We start from the raw sequence: 6,419 nt of genomic DNA, 5'->3' as shown, positions 1-6,419 counted from the left end.
TGATTCACAGACCTGTACCCCTAGGGATAAAAACACATTATATGTTTTATAAAAAATTTAAAAAATAATTTAAAAATCCATTAAAAAAAAAAACACATATTGCAAGCTCAGAGCTAATCTCCTATTCAATCAAAAAAGTTTTTTTTAAAGTTTTCCCCCTAAGAAAGATCAGAAAAAAGACAAGTGTGTCCACTTTCACTACTCTCATTTGACATAGTACTGGATGTCCTAGCCAGAGAAACAAGGAAAACACAAAGAAATAAAAGACTCAAAAAAAAAAAGAAGAAAATTTTTCTTTTTATGGATAACATGAACTTACATGTAAAAGAATCCTAAAAAATTCACAAAAATTTTTGAAATAAACAAATTTAGTAAAAGCTTCCAAATAGAAGATAAATATATAAAAGACAATAATTTTGTTTTGTTTTCTTTTTTTTTTAATATGGAATGCTTCCCAGTTTTTCATGTCATCCTTGTTCAGTGATCAAGCTAATCTTCTCTGCATCATTCCAATTTTAGTATATGTGCTGCCAAAGTAAGCACAAGACAGGAGCATTTTAAACACTCTAATGATGAACTGTCTGAAAAAATAAAGAGAACAATCTAATTCACACACTAGCATCAAAACTAATAAAAATACTTAGGATAAGATTTAACTAAGAAGATGAAAGATCTGTACCCCATAAAACTATGACATTGATAAAGAAATTGAAGGAGACATAAATGGAAAGATAGCTCATATTTATGAATGGTAAGAATTAACATTGTTAAAATGTCCATACTACCGAAAACCATCTGTAAATTCAATTCTTATCAAAAATCTAATGTTAGGGGCACCTGGGTGGCTCAGTGGGTTAAGCCACTGCCTTCTGCTGCTCAGGTCATGATCCCAGGGTCCTGGGATCGAGCCCTGCATCAGGCTCTCTGCTCAGCAGGAAGCTGCTACCTCTTCTCTCTCTGCCTGCCTCTCTGCCTGCTTGCCATCTCTCTCTGTGAAATAAATAAATAAATAATCTTTTAAAAAATCCAATATTGTGTTTTTACAGAAGTAAGTAAAGAATTCTAAAATTTATATGAGACCATAAAAGACAACAAATAATTAAAGCAGTTCTGAGAAAGAATGAAGAAGCGAAATTACACTCTTGATTTGAAACTATACTACAATGCCCTCATGCTCAAAACAATAAAGTATACTGGCATAAAAAACAGACCCATAAACAAGTAGAACAGAATTGAGAGTCCAGAAATAAATCCTTTCATACAGTCACCTAATATTTGACAGGGGCCAACATATATAATGGGTAAAAATAGTCTGTTCAATAAATGATATTTAAAACTGAATAGTCACATAAACCAGCATGAAACTGGAACCTTATATCACTCATAAATCTTAACTTGAAATAGATTAAAGACTTAAATGTGATGCATGAAACTAAATTTCCTAAAGGAAAACATAGGAAAAATTCTCCTTGACATTGGTCTTGCCAATAGTTTTTTGGATAACAGGCCAAAAACACAAGCAAAAGAAACAAAAATAAATAAATGGTATTACATTAAACTAAAGTTTCTGCATTGCCAAAAAAACAAAAGAGAGAGAAAGAATGAAAACACAATCCACAGAATGGAAGAAAATACTTACAAATCTTATATCTGAAAAGAGGTTAATAACCAACAGATACAAATAGAAAATAATATATAATTTAAAAAATAGCAAAAGTATCTCAATAGACTTTTTTTTTTTCAAAAAAGTTATATAAATGACCAACAGGAGCATTAAAAAGTGCTCAACGTAAAAACTCAGGGCAAAGTCATTATGTTGTTATTGTTGTTTACCTCTGAAAAACACAGCAAGATATTACTACCTATTAGAATATATACTACCAAAAAATTAAAACTCTCAAATTTTGGTAAATATTGAGTAAAATGCGGAACTTATGCACTGTGATAGGGATATAAATTTGTATGGAAAACAGTATGGAGATTATTCATATTATTAAAAGTAAAATTACCATATGATTCAGTAATCCCACCTCTAGGTATATATCTAAAGGAAACGAAGTCACTATTCGAAGACATATCTGAACTCTTATGTTCATTATAAAATTATTAACTATAAGCAAGATATGGAAATAACTTCAGTATCCATTAATGGATGAATGAATAAAAAAGTATGGTAAATATATACCATGGAATACTACTTAACCATGAAAAATTAAGAAATACTGCCATTTACAACAGCATGGATGGATCTTGAAGGTATTATACTAAGTGAAATATTTCAAAGATTTTATATATTTTTTTAATTTATGTATTATGATATCCCTTACATACAGAATCTGAAGAAAAAGCAAACTAATGGAAACTTAGAGTTGAGTTGACAAGAGGGGAACCTGGGGTGGAATAAGGTGGTCAAAGGGTACAAACTTGCAACTATAATATGAAAAAGTTCTGGGGATCTAATGTACAGCATGATGATCATAGTTAATAATATATACATACTTTTTTATTGTGCTTCCCTTTATTAAACTTTGCATATATCACATTCTTACAAGTTGAAAGCTTATAGCAATCTTGTATAAAATAGGTCTGCTGCCACCATTTTTCTAAACATTTGTTCATTTTGTGTCTCTCTGTCACATGTTGGTAATTCTTGCAATATTTCAAGTTTTTTCATTATTATTGTATTTGTTATGGTGATCTGTGATCAGTAATTATGACCCACTGAAAACTCAGAACTAGTTTACTTAAGGTATATACATTGTTTTTCCTTAAAGACATAATGCTTTTGAACAGTACAGTATAGTGTTTATTTTTTATATGCACCGGGAAACATAATTTTTTATTTGCACTGGGAAACCAAAAATAAAAAATAATGATTTGACTTAGTTTATTGAGATAATCGCTTTATTGAGGCGGTCTGGAACAAATCCCACAAGACCTCTGAAGTTTATCTCTACTGTACTATATACATAAAAGTTGCTAAGAGAGTAGATCTTAAAATTCCTTACCATACATGCATAAAAAACAGTGGCAACTATATGAGATAGTAGATGTATTAACATTTTATGTAGATTATATTGCAATACAGATGTATGCCAATTTATCAAATGGTACAAAATTTACACAATGTTAAAAGTTTGCAGTGTTATAAGAAATCATTTCTTAAATTTACAAATTATGATATGTCAATTATTTTTCAATAAAGCTGGAAAAAACTTTTTGTAGAATTAATCTATTTTTTCAAAAAAGGAATTAAGGAAGTAGAAACTGCAACTAACTCTGAAATAATAGAATACAAAATCCATTTTAGTTATATACACTGTGACAAACACTATTAGTTTACAATGAAGGAATACGTATGAAGCATGAAGAAAGGTCTATAAATAAGGCTGAAAGAGCTCAGTTTTAAGGTTTAAATTTAAAATCTTCTTTTGAAATACTAAACTGACCACCCAGTTTTCCAAACATAAATGTCTTAACTGCATGAATTTATTTCATACAACTCTATAAACTAGTTTCATAAGAAAGCAGCATGCAAATTTTGAATAAGACAGACTTGTTTAAGTTTCTTTATGTTCAACAGTAAAGGACACTTCTCTAAAAATAAATAGAAGAAAAATCAGCATATTTATTATGATAATTATTATTCATAATGAGATTCGTATTTAATTAAGGAATATATATCCTCAGAGGGGGTAAAGTAAAATGAAATTTATTTTGGTAAATGTGTCTATGAATAGTCAATACAATGCCTCAATATAAATGAATATTATCATTTTGAACAATTTAATTACTATTATTAGAATTATTATAAGTATAAAAATAGCTATCATTTTAGCATGGAATATGAGACTCTCATGCTCCATGCTTCATTACATCCACACAACAACTCTGCATATTAAGTATTATCATCACCATTTCATGGGTGAAAAAACTGAGGCTAACACATTTAGATAGCTGGTTTATGATTACATGGCTGATAAAGATGCATCACACTAATTTAGGCTTTATGATTTCAGAATTGTACTCTTTCCACTGCACATTCTATTACTCTGTAAATAATTGGCTTGTTTTCATTTAGTTCTTTAATTTTATTCATGTGGCGATGGCTTAAAGCTTCATTTAAAGGAAGCTTAAAAAATTCATTTAGCCAAAAGCTCCCAAGAATTAAAAATGTCATGGATCTAATGTAGACATGGATATCATTAGTTAATGGGTAACTATATATTTTTCCACTCTAGTGAGATTACAATCAGAGTATTTTTCTAAGTTTTAGTCTCTGAGTGTTCAAAAGGACTTTGTTAAAAAAGAAATATTTAGACAAAGGTGATCAAAAGTCTGGATCAGGTCACCTTAAGATAAATATTAGGAAACTGAGGAAACAAATGGAGATTTGAACACTGAGCTATGATATAATGAATGGTTTTAAAGTATTTAGTAGAGCATAGAAAAAGCTCTTTGAAGCCTGGTCTTAGCCTAGCATTGAGCTTCTGGGATATCTGTCTATCTATCATCTACCTATCTATCTATCTAGATATAAATTTGAAAACTTTTTTAGACAGGAGGGGATTAGGTGGGCAGGGCGCGTGCTCCTCTCTTAGGAAGGAGTCTGGGCAGAAAGCATGCCTTTCCTGAGCCTCTGGGCCCAAGGAGAGGCGAACATGACACCCGTGAAAGCAAGGCCCAAGAGGTACCAGCTCTCCTGCAGCTCTTCGTCCCTGACTCGACTGAAGTCTTGCTGAGGAAGCAGCAGCGAAGTGTTGTTCGCTCCAAGCCAAAGCCTCTGCGAAAGCACAGCATTCGCTGAGAAATGTTCTGCGGGCTGCTGCTGCTTGCCTGAGCCCAGTCTCGTGGTGGGAGAAACTCGCATACAGCGAAAGCCTCTTTGCCTGGGCATCTCCCCTGGGCAAGCACAGCGTTCCTTGGGAAATCAGAGTTGGGTTTGGGGATGCTGGTGCTGCTTGCCTGGGCTAGTCTCCGCAGCTCGGTGGAAGATACCCGCATGGAGCGAAATACCCTTTGCCCTAGCATCCCCTCTGCCTGAGAGAGAAGCCACGTGTGGGGAACGCGCAGCACGCCGCCCCGGAGAAGAGAAGGAGCCATTGGCCTTGGGGTCGGGAAACGCTCGGGAAGCAGGATAGCCTGCCGTGGCACAAACAGCAGGCCGCTGGCAAGACAAGTTTCACTCGCTCCCTGTGTGGAGAGATGGAAGCCTGGCTGCTAAGGAGACATGAGGGGACGTCTAGGACAGGGTCGCGTGCTCCACTCTAAGGCAGCAGTCTGGGCAGAAGGCACGCCTGTCCTGTGCCTCTGGTCCCAAGGGGACAGCATCTCCTTGGCCACCTGTCCCAAGGGCAGACTTGGGCTTGCCACCATGTGTCATACCCGGAACTCGCAGAAACAACCCCATGGAGAAACGGGTGCACTATCTAAAAAGAGATCAGTGAACTTGGACTGGAGTTAGTAGACCTGGAAGAAAATAAAATATTACAGAGAAGAATACTCTGTGGTCCAACCTAAACGGGCTGGGATTCCCATCATTTGGATCCCTGTAGCTTTACAAAAGTCAATTAAATTTTTGTATCTCCGATTAAAGTTGATTCCCCAGTACTTTTTCAAACATCTTTTGTAAAGTATTGTTTCCCAGAAAGAAAGGGATTTTGCACATGTATCTGCCTTTGTCTCTGGTCATGATCTCAGTCAGGATCCTGGGATCGAGCTCCATATCGGGCTTCCTGCTCATTAGGAAGTATACTTCTCAGTTTCCCTCTGCATCTACCACCCCTTTCCCCACTCATGCTCTCTCTCTCAAATAAATAAATACAATCTTTAAATTTTTAATTAAAAATAAGATAAATAAAATAAAATAAAAAGTCTGGTCTTACTGCCCAATTTAGCTTCTTTTTTTTTTTTTGAGTTGTATTTAAAGCAGCATGAGAGAAGATGGGGCTCTCAAACTTAAAAAAAAAAGGAAAAAATTGAGTTTTGTTAGCATTTAAGATCTTGTCTGCTAGACAAAAACTTTGGCTTTGTTAACATGTGAAAATTAACAAAAGAGAATAAGATAGAATTCTAATAATTTTTGTAGAAATTAAAAATTTCCTCCAACCCAATTACATACAGACCCATTAAGTAAATTCATTCCAATGTCCCAAACCAACGTTTTCTAATAGTAATGCATCTGTGTAAACAGGGTCAACCCAAGGAATAAATAAATATATTATTTTTTTCCTGTCTCTTCCACAGTCACATCTGGGTATATTGGTAGCAAGCCAATTATCTATAAGACATGATATCATAAGGAGGGTATTCTGTCCATTTGGGAGAACTGAAAATCATTGTATTTTTATCTTGGTGTAGTAACTTGAGATGGCACAGTGTGGGTTATGAATATATTTTATTTTTTTTTTTTACTGGGA

General features: G+C 34.2%; 1 non-coding gene across 1 annotated transcript; it reads right to left on the bottom strand.

Moving 5' to 3' along the window:
• Positions 1–436: 436 nt before the first annotated feature.
• On the bottom strand, positions 437–543 carry LOC123389147. Its single transcript, XR_006603680.1, has one exon. It is a non-coding gene; the product is annotated as a U6 spliceosomal RNA (small nuclear RNA).
• Between the last annotated feature and the right edge of the window lie 5,876 nt (positions 544–6,419).

The sequence above is a fragment of the Mustela putorius genome, unplaced genomic scaffold (assembly GCF_011764305.1).
Source record: "Mustela putorius furo isolate JIRA1106 unplaced genomic scaffold, ASM1176430v1.1 tig00003960_pilon_pilon_pilon, whole genome shotgun sequence".
Lineage (NCBI taxonomy): Eukaryota > Metazoa > Chordata > Mammalia > Carnivora > Mustelidae > Mustela > Mustela putorius.
This window is presented reverse-complemented; position numbering and strand designations above follow the sequence as displayed.